The following is a 16,441-nucleotide window of genomic DNA, read 5'->3' on the forward strand; positions in this document are numbered from 1 at the left end:
TTAGCATATTTTCACTATTTTGTTAACTTATACGTGCGTAGCCTGTCACTTTTGACGTGCTCGTATAACGCAATTTCGAGTTGAAAAGTGAATCAAATATGATGATATTATTAAAGAAAGGTTGTAAAACAGAAATCGGGAAAAAATAGTGCGCATTAACGTTTAACGCGCAGTGCGCGTGCAAAATTCTGCGCACTCGTGGCAATTTTTTAAACGCTTAAAATTGCCTGAAACGTACTCTAATTTCATCGAAAATAAATTTTGACAATTTTAAAACTTTTAAGCGCGCGTACGCATGCGTTATATGCGCTACGCACGTAATTATATTGCCATATGATGAAATATGACCTGAAATTTATGAGTACCAAATTTTGTTTAAAAGTGATTCATGCTTGTGAAGATATGATTACAAACGTGATTTCATTAAATCGCGCGTAGACCGCGTAATTTATGATTGCGCACCGTGAAAACATGACCACATCGATTCCTGGCCATAAGGAATATACTCTGAAAAATTGACTTAGCTAGATGAAACTGATGCCAAGATAATTCACGGACAAAATAGTGCTAAGGAAAGAATAAATAAATAAATAAATAAAGATCCTGACAGAATCAAGAGGTTATATGCATGATATGCATATAACCTAATAAATAAATAAATAAATAAATAAAGATCCTGACAGAATCAAGAGGTTATATGCATATCATGCATATAACCTAATAAATAAATAAATAAAGATCCTGACAGAATCAAGAGGTTATATGCATTAATGCATATAACCTAATTAGAGGGATCATGTATTATACTACTTCAATAAAATAATTAAATTTATATATTTAAAGTATGATCAATTGTAAAAATTGCCAAATATATTTTATTAATATTTGATATTTTCGTTGTAAAGTGCATTACAAACGCATTTGCTTGCATGGTATTCTTGTGGATGGTACACTTAACAATAACTGTGGCATTTATAAACTGTTACCAATTGTGTAAAATATGGTGTTTCTTTATTTTTTGACTCAACCTTTATTATTTTTCTTACCAGTAGAATTATTCTAAATATATTGACACCTTTGAACAATTTCAAATTTTGGAATGTTATGCACATTTTCATTATAGATCTAATGTGATCAAATATAGGTCTAATATATTCAGATTGATCAGTAAAAATAAGAAATGCGTTATTATTATGTTATTTAATTTCAAACAACTGTAATCCGTTACGAGATTTACACGGACACGTTATATATCCGATAGGACTTATTTTATATACAATCTCTTATTTCAAGATTTTATTGACTTCTGCATTACAGTTATTTTATTGTAAGAGAGTAAACCGTAACGAACTGTACAAAGTACAGATCACATTTTTTTGTGGTCATTCTTGATCAAATAATCAATCAATTGATTAATTAGGCCTAATACGTTTTGTCTCCACACGCTAACAGTATATTTGTTTCATGTACAAAACAACATGCATTTTAAATGTGTTACATGTGTTGCAATCAACGGAAATATTTATGAATCGAAATGAATCTTTTGTGTTTAATTTATCAAAAACAATATTATTTTAATTATAAACTTTTAATATTAAATCATTGGACAGTTTGTGTGATAATTATGTGTAATGTACTTCCTAATTTAAAAATAAGTATGAAAGCAAACATAACAACGGACAATGATTAATATTTTCCCGAAGAATTGTTGAATTAAACTAAAATTTGAACTCAATCATCACCGTGATGAGTTCGGGATATCCGCGTTAACGCACACAGTGTAACAAACATCTTAAAATACGCACATACTCTATGACCTAAAAAAAAAATGTATAGTGCTGAATTATTTCTATGTGTTTTATGTGTCATACAGTACTAAGTGCGAAAAACCAATAAAGTAAATAGTGTTTGTTTTCTTCGTAAAAAAAACAATGCCTTTTATTTAATATTGTTCTTAATAGTATAATATTAAATTTGTTGGTGTATATCAATGTTACGAGTCCAGTTAAGCACAACTGTGACATCTTGTCTACAAACGTCTATAAATTCCAAGTCCTCTATTGTCTGACTTCGTTTTTAATGAAGTTATAGGCCTTCAAATTCAAATGTCAAATGAATACTAATATTGGTGTCCTTTCTGCATGATTTCAAGCTCTTCCGCTAGTCGACCTTATTGACCAACTCATTGCTTTTGGCCAGTAGTTTACTACACCGCAACATCACATCCATGTTATTATATTGTTATTACTGGCACGCCCTTTAAAGATATATTGTCCCTTGAAACACAAAAAATGAAAGTCAACATATTCTAAATTTAAATTGGCCATATCAAAGTAATTTGATTACATTTCGTCTGGAAAATCGTCGCTAGCGAAAGTAAACAAAGATTTCAAACCACGAGTATGCATTATGCATAATGCTAATTAGGATTGTTTACAACTCGTCACGGTTGAGAAGGTGTTTTCACACAGATCACGACGAAGTTTTATGATTATGCATACAGAGCAGCCAAACAAGCGCGTTGCATTATGAGATAGGCCTATGTTTTGATCGAAAACTTATTTAAAGTTATTTTTTGAACAAAAAAACGTCTGCATTTCAGTTAAATGATTTTTTTTTCCGACTAATTTTTGGTGGAAGTTAATAACTATTATGATACTTCAAAATGACCCACTTTTTTCGAAATCTTTTTTTTTTATTTTTTGGGAATTAGTCAAAGGGACAATACATCTTTAAATTGTAAAATTAAACATTTTTTTAATCACACTGAATTATATAGCACATGTTATTATTAATGTGTGTAACACTTACTTTGTCCTGAAGATCCAATTTAGCACCTGCCTTCAGCAAAATGCAGCAAACATCCGTGTGGCCGTTCTGTGCAGCCACCTTTAAAGGTGACCATCCATCCTGAAATATTACAAACATTATTATTATTATGTCAAAGTATTATAATATTGTCCTGAAATCACTACGATGTGATCAATTAAAAATGACCTTATAGATTTAAATAATGCTAAATTGTTAAATTAAATAAAGAGTATAAACCCTTGATGTTTTCTTTGAAATAATGTATTGTATACGTATACATTTGTCTTTCTTGTATAACATTTTTTCATAGTACTTTATAAATGTAAAACAAATAAGTGTTCTTTTTATCTGAAAAATAAACACTTCATCAGGAGTGGAGTTGTGGCTTGGTGGTTATGATGCTTGGCTACCACTCCAAGGGTCCTGGGTTCAAGTCCCGTCACATGTCATGATTTTTTCTAAGGACAAAATTACAACTCCACTCCCTAAGACTTGTAATAAGACTTTGTTTATGTAGAGCATCTCGTGTATATGTTTGTCTTGTGAACCTCTGAGGGTCCCTAATGATCAGCAATTGCTGGATGGATTAAATATGGTAAGTTTGAACTGGCAGATACGACTAAAATATCTAGGCTTCAAATTCTGTTCAGGTAACACACTTTGACTGCTAAATTCTTACTACTGGTTTCATTTTACCGTTACTTGGAGGAGATATGTTTTTTTTTAATGTTTTATAAAATCAAATGGAAATCTCGATTCATATTCATTTATTGTATCATTTGCATAAATACAGTGTTGCTCTGTACAGCACAATACAATGCAAAAAAACAGAAAACTGAAAAACCACGACATATCATTCTCTAACATTCAGTGCCTTAAAGGCATATGGTAACAATGATTGCGGAATCTATTACGAGAGGTGATGAACCTTTTTTTGAACGTCAAAATAGTGTATTGGATGGGTTGGGTCTTGCAAAATTTAATGTGTTTTCTCAGTAAAGTCTCTTAATTACAACTAATGTAGTCCTATCGTGAAGCATAACTAACAATACGTTCCAGCTAATTCTTACATGTGGTCCCGGTAAACTATAAAACAATGAATAATGAGAATACTTTCAATGACAGATTTATGAAAAAAGACGTATGCCTAATGGGAGGGTTAACTCCAAAAGAGTTGAGTCTACGCAAAAGTAAAGCCTATTTTTTATACTCTCAGTATAATGAGGTCGTGCCATTTAAGATCACAACTTCAGAGTGGGTACCGTACCGTATTTCATTTTTTAGGTGATTTTCCTTTTTTTGTAGGTTACTGTATGGGTTGAAAATACTGTATGGGTTGAAAAAGGTCGTAAGATGTTAGTTTATTAGTATATAGAGTACTGTACACCTAAACAGTAGGTAACATTTGTAATTGGGAGCGTTTTATTTGACACGACAAAGCATCCGAACTCCTCAAAAACGTACCGTATCATAATGTAGTCTATTTTAAATTTTAACATGACATAATAAACATAGAAAGTTCTTTCTAACAGAGTTTTTTCTCGGGGTACTCGGATGTTGTAATTAATTAATTTTTTTGTTTTATTTATTGTAATGCGCCGTGTTCTTTATATCTTTACAGAGATTGTATATTGTTTTTCTCCGTGCGGAGGATTCAGGTAATTTCTCTTATAGTATTAAAGGGTAACACCGCGGCTTTAAAATGTATATTGCTTATTATAAAATATAAACCTTTCAATCAACATTCGTAATAACCGTGCATAATTTTAGACAGCACTCAGGCAAAAGCTAAGTCGCCTCTTTAAAAAAAGTTGTTCAAGACAATACCACAGTACGCGTGTGAAGTGGAAATAATTCGCCTTATTAAAAATACTAGTTTAAAAATATCATAATTAAACTCAACCTTTTAAATAGCTGATAATCAGAGATGTGCGCGCGTGCAAATTAACTATCTAAATTAATATTTATTTACTAAAGCTAACATTATGTTTTCTATTCGAAAAACGTTGTTGTTATGGGAACACAGTAAGTGATTCATGAGGAAATTTTCCGATTGATCGGAATCAAAACGGTACTAGGTTTGGTCTACTAGCGTTCCTTCTCCCAGAAGCCATCCATTCAAAGAAGCACTGATGAAGAAAGTCTATCCCGAGACATGACTAAACTTCGGCTTTAGTTGATAGAGGATTGAAATGTTTTGTTAGAGATAGAGTATGCAATGTTTGATTATTATTAGTGTAAATAGTTGGATTTAATGATCTTGTAAATAGATAATGATATGTAAAAAGACAATGATATGTGTTAGTATAAAAATAATAATTTAACATTATTAAAAAAGGGTATATAGATATGAGGTAGAAAAGCTTTAATAGTATTATATTATTAGGTGATTATTTAGAATAAAATGATCACCTATTGTTATTGTATGAAATCAATATTATTTATTTCTTTCTGTACAGATTTTGTGTGTCAATCTCAAAAAGTTGAATGGCAATGATCACAAGAATTTCACAATGTCTTTCAAATACTTTAACTTAGTCCTAATAAGCTTTTCAGCGCGATCACTCATCCGTGACGTCATTTATACGCCATTTTGTGAAATCACATTATCAATCATATCTCCATAATTCATTATCACATATTAATGAAATTCACTACACGTAAACTTCAGTTCAAGGGTAAAAATATTAGCAAATAAAAACGCACGCGCACGTAGGGTCATGCGCGTGAAATCGCGCGTTAACAATTTTAAAAGCTAAAAATTAAATTTTTTCACGCGATGTTTAGAAAGCGTAAAAAATAAAATGTGATATATAAATCACATTCTACTCACAATCCTTAGTACGTTCACCAAATTTGAGTCCATTCCGACTTAAAAAACCGCTATACGAGCACGTTAAAAATTACAAAATGCGCACATTAATTGCACAAAAGTGCTGAAAATGGTTAAAAATATGGCATTTTTAAAATAAAAACAATTCTTCAGAATGCACGGTGACCCCCAAAAACTAATTCTGGTAGTCATTGAGTTGTAGATATGAATTCATGTACACATTTGGCGTACAAAATGACGTGACGTCATCAAATGGCCACTTGAATTTAAAAATTTTGATTTTTTATCTTTTTTTGTAGGTTATTATATTCAACAGAGTGCATCTCGGTTATTCAAGCTCGCTTTTCGCTAAAATTTGAGTATGTGCTTGCTCAAGTAATTGACTTTTTCATGAGTTGCTACTATTTTCATTTTAATTACGTCATCATGCATGAAATGTAGATATGAATTCATATAAAAATTAAGCCTATCAGATGTTGTAACGTTATGATATGGCCAGTTGAAATTAAAAAGTAGTTTTAAATTTCATTAGTCATTATATGTATTATACACATTTCAAAGAGCGCGCATTGCACTTCTACGTGCCAAATTCTCTTCCAATTCTTATATTTATTTGCTCAATCCATTATCTTTCGAAATTGTCTTCTTCAAGTTTATTTTGATAATTTCATCATGCCAAAAAACTAAAACATGATGTGTGTCCCGTAATTTCACCTATGCTACACTGTATATAGATATATAGTATATACTGTACATATTGTATATGGCATACGGTATAATAGGCACAACTCAGCACTATAAGCGTATAATAGGATGGCATACATCAACATTTTCCGATCGTATGTTAACGTACGTGCATGTTTAAAAAAAATTAATTTCAGTAAAATGATAAAAATGATCACCTATAATTCGTCAAAGTGACGAATTAAATTCTAGTTATTATTGTAATCGAATTAGACATTTTGTCATGAATTGAAATCAGTTGCATCAGGTTTAGTAGTATTATATTATTATTATTGTAACCGAATTAACATTTTTAAAGATTTATAGAATACAAATACTGGTTCGTAATGTCCGACACTCCACACTAAACATGGCCATGCATTTAATACTGAACATTGTATTACATTGACATGTCAGAATGTTATAATGTACTTGGTATCGAAACTATACTAAATGACCAAAAGATGACATACACTTTTGTCAAATCATATCCTGTTTTGTATCGTTGGATAGATTCAAACTATGACATTATTTAAAAAATAATATTGTTTGTACATTATACGTATGCTGTAGTAATTCTTTGTTTATCATTGAAAGTAATGGTAAATGTATAATTTGTATAGTGTCCCATATTATTTATGAACGCGTTATAATGTTTTGCTTCTGTTCTGGTTCGAGTAAAATATGTGATCTTTGAAATTATAATCGTGAATATTGTCTCAATGTTAATATTTAAAGTAACCTTTCTTTATTTTATATGTCATTTGACCCAAGCTTAAATAATATGAAAGCAATCTTTAGAAAATAAATAGTATATATCTATAATCCAAATGTGGATATTGGTATAATATGAATAATTAAATGACTTTCTCTCTGGGCTTCTGCTTTAAGTGAAGTAGGCATTATTTTATTATGACTGTATCGTTTAGGATATTTGAAGTACGCCCTCTATGTTTATGTTGTGATTTTTTATGTGATTTTCTGAGACACGGCATATTATTGTTAACTACAGTTTAATTTTTGGTTGTTAATTGAGAGCTCAAGAGTGAGTATTAGTATAGTTAATCATTGTTAGATCATAATTAGAATCAATGTTATAATATTTAATAATTAGTCTATGCATAAAGGCTGGTTTCCTGTCGACGTAAGAACATCACTTTTGTCACTACGTCGATATGTCGTAAGAAAATGCGGATTTTACAGGAAACCGATTACGATCGAAAATTTATAAAATCGACGCAACGTAAGAAAAATGGTAACGACAAACGATTTTACAGGAAACCGATGACCTAACAATTGTTGCGTTACGACGTTTTCTTCCGATTTTACAGGAAACCGGGATTTTTGATCTTACGCTTGAATGAACGCCCTTGCCTCACGTTTCTTACGTCTCCTAATTCTCTGAGACGTAAGCGCAATCGTAACAAGTAACCAATGAACGACAAGAGTTATGACGTAATATGTATGTCCTTATAGTGAAATAAAGCCGGACAATAACATTTGTATGTATTTACTACTATAATTTTAGCCCACTTTACGATGTTGTACATACTTTACAAATGCACAGTAGTTTCAATATAGGCCTAATAATGTTCTAATCAGGGAGTTTACAACTCATATCAAAATATAATACTCTTATTTATGGACGTGCAATAAACAATCAGCATCGGTAGAAACGTCGCGAAAATGAACATTTGCAACAAGATAAGATATAGGCTAGAAAGCCCCTTTGTAAGCAATAGGCCTATAATATTATTATGTAACTTTAAAAAAAAATTGTTTGCTTGATTTTGTATAATTTATATTGTTTTGTTAAATTTATTCTTATTATAGGCCTGTAAATAATGGGTATCTTACTGCGGTAGTACTATCTCATGCTCGATTAGATATGCTTATAGGCCCATAGGCCAATGCCTAGTCTAGGGCCTAGGTAGGTCTAATAATAATAATAGGAATCTCGAAATGATTTGCCTTTTTTTAATTTTGAAAACTATTTAAGGCTAGGCCTAGAGGGCCAGGATAATTAATTCATATTTTGATTCATACAAATAATACATAGGCCTACTAGCCTAGGCTAGGGGCCTAGGCTAGTTTGATTATTTGGTCAAATCAATTCCTATTAGTACAGTATTAATTAAGTATTTTACTAATACTAGGGCCTAGCCTATCTACTGAAAATAACATGTTGGTGTGCTGCACTGACACTGCTGCTGAGTACCTACAGGTACAATAACAACATTCAACATTTCGCGCGAAAAATGATAAAACCCGCTCTAAAAAGAAACACCAATCAGAGATGTTGTTTTAAATACGTCATAAATCCGACTGACGTAAGAAAAAAATGTCAACTTTCGTAACAACACTAAAATCGACGTAAGCATACGACGTGTGTTTTACAGCCAACATTTCAATTTTCGGGAGCAGCATAACTACAGATGTTTCTCTGCGGCCCGACACGATCTTGACTAAGGTCAACGACGTCAAGTTTTTCTCAACTTTCGTAAGAGACGTAAGAAACGTATGAAACGCAAGAATCGCAAAATTCGACTTCTTACGTCGACAGGAAACCAGCCTTAAGTGTTGATGAGGATGCATAGTTTTCGATTTTGGCATCCATCTTGTGTAAATGTTACGTACGCAAACTTGTATAATGATAGCTAGTATACAGAAATAACATGTTAACGTAGATATTTTTACAGATCACCTGGATTTAACAACATAGAATTTGATAATCATAGTGTTTATATTTCATGTGTTATGTGGTTAGTTACACTGTTTAGAACCACCGCTGACGGTATTCTTATAGTTTAGTTATTTATAGCGTACTCATTTTGTCCGATCGTACTGATTGTCGCGTAGATCGGTCGTCACGTTTGAGTGATTTTCATATAGATGGCGCTATAGCAATTGCTTAATTTGCGAGTTATTATTATTATATCTTACAGATTTCGAACCAAATACCATACAAAATTAATGTTTCGTGTGTACCATATTTTACGTTGCATTAAAGTTTGAGATTGAGTCGTATAACAACAGTGAGGGCGCAGTGTATTCTTTTTTGTGTCTTACAATTATCAATCATAATTTGGTGGTATTATACATGATGTGCCTGTTTATGCACAGTGAAAGAGCTTATTTTAGTATCCTATAGTAATATATTTTCTATATAAGAGAATATGGTATTTCAAAGCAGGTACAAAAGCCGACGATCCGAGCGAATTACATGTTTAAATAAAATCGGAAAACACCCATTTGTTCTTTTCAAAACACATTGCACGTCGGCGAGGTCCGATGGCATGCGTGACTGGCGGAACAACGCAACAAAAATGAAAAACGAAAATGGCATGTTGTGTTGTCTGTAGGCCTAGTAGTTAGTTTTTCAGACACCACCTTTGACAGTGGCAGAATCGGGTGTTTATTTCAAGCTCACATAAACGGGCAATGGAATCGTTATTAAAAAAAACCATTATTTAAGCTTATACACTACAGTATATTTAAATTATCTTCTTATTAATTTATTTATATATTGTTTTCTCTTTTTACTTGGTTAGATAAAACATGTTACCGAGAAACGGAAAACATTCTAGTTGAAATTCTTTATGTATACCCACAGATTGCACTATTTTCTGTATACTTACTATAATTAGGTACTCTTTTCGTACTGTTGGGAATAGATAAATATTTCACTTTAAATATTTTCCAAAATAGTGGTACACAACAATGAAAGAAAAAGTGAAAACAACATTTTTGTTACGTTCTTGTCATTATAAATATTCTTGCGACTGAGATGAACTTCGAAAATGCAGGTCAGATATAAAAAAAAAAGTTACAAAAAATGAATTATCAATTGTCAACTGCATACTCACCCACCAAACTATCAATTCACAGTCACAGTTAACAAAAAATGCACTTATTTTCATGTGATTTTTTTGTATTAATTGTCAATTGTTTTATACTATTGTGGATCATTGTTTTCTTTGTTTTTACTATTATGATGCCAATTATATATTGGAAATAAGGATTTGATCGAGTCGACTTTAGATTTGCAAGTAACAGAGAAGCATTTCTCTTGTCCGTTGTCAAATGGTTATTGAATATTTGTTATTGATTTCTCTAATACTTATGTAATTAACCACTTTACGTCACCCTGCATAGTAGGTATTAACAATATGCATTCGAACTCTAGTAACTTTCCTTTTCCGATATATCTATCTTCGACTCAATGTATTTCATTTCTTTTGTGAATATGAACAGTTTGTCTTAAATGAAAGTTAAATTGAATTTGAATTGCGTGTTTATTGTATTAACAAATGTATGTAATTTTAGTATTAATTTGTTTAAAATGAATCTTATGAGGGTTAGTTTTATAGGAACAATAGTACAATAGTTTTATTTGTTTTGGCAATTAGTGCAATTAAAGCGTAATAATTCAGCAATCGTCATATTCCATTTGGAATACTACGTCCTGTAAAATGAATAGAATGTTCTCATGGTTGTATTGCGGCGCCTTTCCACGTATCATTTTTATCGCATCCCATCCTATTACTATTGAAACCGAATTGAAACATTTTTAAAAAGCTTTTTATGATGGTCACAAAATTCCAAGATACATTAAAGGAACGCTCATCGTCATATATATGTAATGAGAAATATACAAACAATGATGTTGTTGTGATGTCGTGGGTGGGTGTTAGGTGTGGCGGCGTTCATTATTTGAGGGAGTCATTTGTTGGTAACATTTTATAATAAAATAAATTCCCCTAGATATGAACAAGTACAACATCGTATTTGATATTATCAAGAAATGATAACAGTCAACAATTGTATGAACATGCTTGGTAAATAAATATATATAGCAGTCAATGAATTATTCAACAAATACAATTGTGTTTGTGTTATAATACAATATTGTGTGTATAAATATATGTTGCGGGGCGTTTATTAGAGGGTGGTGGTTGCATATTCCAAACATGTTTTATTGGGGAGAGGGCGTTTATTCAAATAAATTCGGTATCGCCTAATTGGTATAATCAATACATTATTTAGTTTAATTCAAACACCAATAATGAAAATCATCAGTGAGCTGTTTCGGCATAAGGAAAACGTTTTAAACGGCTTGCAACATGGGCCAAAGAACCCCGGGTCTCAATGGCGATACAGTACATGCAGAGTACCAGAACGTAACAGTTGCAGAAACGGATGAAACACGAATTTAATTAAGTATGAAAGCAAACATACAACGGACAATGATTAATAGTTTCCCGAAGAATTGTTGAATTAAACTAAAATTTGAACTCATCATCACTGTGATTAGTTCGGGATATCCGCGTTAACGCACACAGTGTAACAAACATCTTAAAATACGCACATACTCTCTGACCTGAAAAAAAAACTATTTATAGAGCTGAATTATGTATATTGTGTGCGAATAACCAATAAAGTTAATAGTGTATGTTTTTTTCGTAAAAAACCCAATGTATTGTATGTGATATTTTTCTTGATAGTATAATATTCAATTTGTTGGTGGATATGATGAATTCTGAAAGTCCTTTAAAGGTTTTGTTAAAAGAAACATCAACTACGATTTAATTTTAAACAATGTTAATATATGTTTTGGTATCGGAAAATGTCATAGTTTCGATGCATTAAAAATACAAATTTTGATAGCTAAAAGATGTATATTCAACTGTAACATTTCAGAGGACCCACACATTTAAAGTCATTGTTAAAAGAAATATTGAAAACAAATTATTGCTTTTAAAAATTATAATTTGCATGCATATAACCTAAAATAGAAAAATGTATGAGTATAGTCTGCCTTTTAACTACTCATGATATGTATATATTTTTGCTTTGGTTTTGTATCTTGTTGTTGAAAACGAAAGTGCGAAGGTTTTAGACAGTTTTGTCACCAAGTGCGCGCGACAGGTATTACAAAGTGTTATGTGACGATTATTACAAAGTGCGACATGGAGTTTACAGACAGTTATTATATATGCGATGTTTTTTTTTTTTCAAGACAGTTTATCCGGAATCGACTCTATTTTTGTCCTTTCTTGAGTTTCGAGATCATAAATTTGATGAGATCTTGCTTGGAGGTATCCAAGTCCAAGTAAATGACTGCGACGTTTAAACTATCTTTGGTTGATCTGACTTCTCAATGTCAAGATTAACCTTGATAGGGCAGCGTTGTTTCGACTCATGTGCAGTTCTCGACAATACAGTTATCCTCACTACAAAGTAGACCTGAGTTGGTTCATTTAGGAATGTTATTACCGATACGCCCTTTAAGTTGTAAAATTAGTACTTTGTTTTAATCACACTGAATTATATAGCACATATTAGTATTAACGTTCGTAATACTTACATTTTTCTGAAGATCCAAATTAGCTCCAGCCTTGATCAAAATAGTGCAAACATCTGTGTGGCCGTTTTGTGCAGCCACATATAAAGATGACGCTCCAGTCTGAAATATTACAAACATTATGTTATAGTATGTTTCACTCTAAACAAAGTATTGTACTGAAATCAATACGATGTGATCAATTAACAATAACGTTATGGATTTAAGTATGGTACATTGTTAAATTAAATAAAGATTAATGTATTGTATACGTATACATTTGTCTTGCTTGTATAACTTTTATAGTACTTTATGTTGTGTTGTCTGTAGGCCTAGTAGTTAGTTTTTCAGACACCACCTTTGACAGTGGCAGAATCGGGTGTTTATTTCAAGCTCACATAAACGGGCAATGGAATCGTTATTAAAAAAAACCATTATTTAAGCTTATACACTACAGTATATTTAAATTATCTTCTTATTAATTTATTTATATATTGTTTTCTCTTTTTACTTGGTTAGATAAAACATGTTACCGAGAAACGGAAAACATTCTAGTTGAAATTCTTTATGTATACCCACAGATTGCACTATTTTCTGTATACTTACTATAATTAGGTACTCTTTTCGTACTGTTGGGAATAGATAAATATTTCACTTTAAATATTTTCCAAAATAGTGGTACACAACAATGAAAGAAAAAGTGAAAACAACATTTTTGTTACGTTCTTGTCATTATAAATATTCTTGCGACTGAGATGAACTTCGAAAATGCAGGTCAGATATAAAAAAAAAAGTTACAAAAAATGAATTATCAATTGTCAACTGCATACTCACCCACCAAACTATCAATTCACAGTCACAGTTAACAAAAAATGCACTTATTTTCATGTGATTTTTTTGTATTAATTGTCAATTGTTTTATACTATTGTGGATCATTGTTTTCTTTGTTTTTACTATTATGATGCCAATTATATATTGGAAATAAGGATTTGATCGAGTCGACTTTAGATTTGCAAGTAACAGAGAAGCATTTCTCTTGTCCGTTGTCAAATGGTTATTGAATATTTGTTATTGATTTCTCTAATACTTATGTAATTAACCACTTTACGTCACCCTGCATAGTAGGTATTAACAATATGCATTCGAACTCTAGTAACTTTCCTTTTCCGATATATCTATCTTCGACTCAATGTATTTCATTTCTTTTGTGAATATGAACAGTTTGTCTTAAATGAAAGTTAAATTGAATTTGAATTGCGTGTTTATTGTATTAACAATTGTCTGTAATTTTAGTATTAATTTGTTTAAAATGAATCTTATGAGGGTTAGTTTTATAGGAACAATAGTACAATAGTTTTATTTGTTTTGGCAATTAGTGCAATTAAAGCGTAATAATTCAGCAATCGTCATATTCCATTTGGAATACTACGTCCTGTAAAATGAATAGAATGTTCTCATGGTTGTATTGCGGCGCCTTTCCACGTATCATTTTTATCGCATCCCATCCTATTACTATTGAAACCGAATTGAAACATTTTTAAAAAGCTTTTTATGATGGTCACAAAATTCCAAGATACATTAAAGGAACGCTCATCGTCATATATATGTAATGAGAAATATACAAACAATGATGTTGTTGTGATGTCGTGGGTGGGTGTTAGGTGTGGCGGCGTTCATTATTTGAGGGAGTCATTTGTTGGTAACATTTTATAATAAAATAAATTCCCCTAGATATGAACAAGTACAACATCGTATTTGATATTATCAAGAAATGATAACAGTCAACAATTGTATGAACATGCTTGGTAAATAAATATATATAGCAGTCAATGAATTATTCAACAAATACAATTGTGTTTGTGTTATAATACAATATTGTGTGTATAAATATATGTTGCGGGGCGTTTATTAGAGGGTGGTGGTTGCATATTCCAAACATGTTTTATTGGGGAGAGGGCGTTTATTCAAATAAATTCGGTATCGCCTAATTGGTATAATCAATACATTATTTAGTTTAATTCAAACACCAATAATGAAAATCATCAGTGAGCTGTTTCGGCATAAGGAAAACGTTTTAAACGGCTTGCAACATGGGCCAAAGAACCCCGGGTCTCAATGGCGATACAGTACATGCAGAGTACCAGAACGTAACAGTTGCAGAAACGGATGAAACACGAATTTAATTAAGTATGAAAGCAAACATACAACGGACAATGATTAATAGTTTCCCGAAGAATTGTTGAATTAAACTAAAATTTGAACTCATCATCACTGTGATTAGTTCGGGATATCCGCGTTAACGCACACAGTGTAACAAACATCTTAAAATACGCACATACTCTCTGACCTGAAAAAAAAACTATTTATAGAGCTGAATTATGTATATTGTGTGCGAATAACCAATAAAGTTAATAGTGTATGTTTTTTTCGTAAAAAACCCAATGTATTGTATGTGATATTTTTCTTGATAGTATAATATTCAATTTGTTGGTGGATATGATGAATTCTGAAAGTCCTTTAAAGGTTTTGTTAAAAGAAACATCAACTACGATTTAATTTTAAACAATGTTAATATATGTTTTGGTATCGGAAAATGTCATAGTTTCGATGCATTAAAAATACAAATTTTGATAGCTAAAAGATGTATATTCAACTGTAACATTTCAGAGGACCCACACATTTAAAGTCATTGTTAAAAGAAATATTGAAAACAAATTATTGCTTTTAAAAATTATAATTTGCATGCATATAACCTAAAATAGAAAAATGTATGAGTATAGTCTGCCTTTTAACTACTCATGATATGTATATATTTTTGCTTTGGTTTTGTATCTTGTTGTTGAAAACGAAAGTGCGAAGGTTTTAGACAGTTTTGTCACCAAGTGCGCGCGACAGGTATTACAAAGTGTTATGTGACGATTATTACAAAGTGCGACATGGAGTTTACAGACAGTTATTATATATGCGATGTTTTTTTTTTTCAAGACAGTTTATCCGGAATCGACTCTATTTTTGTCCTTTCTTGAGTTTCGAGATCATAAATTTGATGAGATCTTGCTTGGAGGTATCCAAGTCCAAGTAAATGACTGCGACGTTTAAACTATCTTTGGTTGATCTGACTTCTCAATGTCAAGATTAACCTTGATAGGGCAGCGTTGTTTCGACTCATGTGCAGTTCTCGACAATACAGTTATCCTCACTACAAAGTAGACCTGAGTTGGTTCATTTAGGAATGTTATTACCGATACGCCCTTTAAGTTGTAAAATTAGTACTTTGTTTTAATCACACTGAATTATATAGCACATATTAGTATTAACGTTCGTAATACTTACATTTTTCTGAAGATCCAAATTAGCTCCAGCCTTGATCAAAATAGTGCAAACATCTGTGTGGCCGTTTTGTGCAGCCACATATAAAGATGACGCTCCAGTCTGAAATATTACAAACATTATGTTATAGTATGTTTCACTCTAAACAAAGTATTGTACTGAAATCAATACGATGTGATCAATTAACAATAACGTTATGGATTTAAGTATGGTACATTGTTAAATTAAATAAAGATTAATGTATTGTATACGTATACATTTGTCTTGCTTGTATAACTTTTATAGTACTTTATAAATGTAAAACAAGTGTTTCTTTGCCTGAAATGTAAACACTTCATCCGGTAGTGCTAACTAGTCTCAGTGTATATTATGATAAAGTGTTGACGGGAGGACGTTCTGC

General features: G+C 31.4%; 1 protein-coding gene across 1 annotated transcript in view; it reads right to left on the minus strand.

The window, feature by feature from the left end:
* The window catches only part of LOC144842707 (ankyrin repeat and SOCS box protein 11-like), a 372,919-nt gene that overhangs the window by 145,322 nt on the left and 211,156 nt on the right, over positions 1 to 16,441 (minus strand). The gene's annotated exons all lie outside the window — the stretch shown is intronic.

The sequence above is a fragment of the Antedon bifida genome, chromosome 5 (genome assembly GCF_963402885.1).
Source record: "Antedon bifida chromosome 5, ecAntBifi1.1, whole genome shotgun sequence".
In the NCBI taxonomy this organism is placed as follows: Eukaryota; Metazoa; Echinodermata; class Crinoidea; order Comatulida; family Antedonidae; genus Antedon; species Antedon bifida.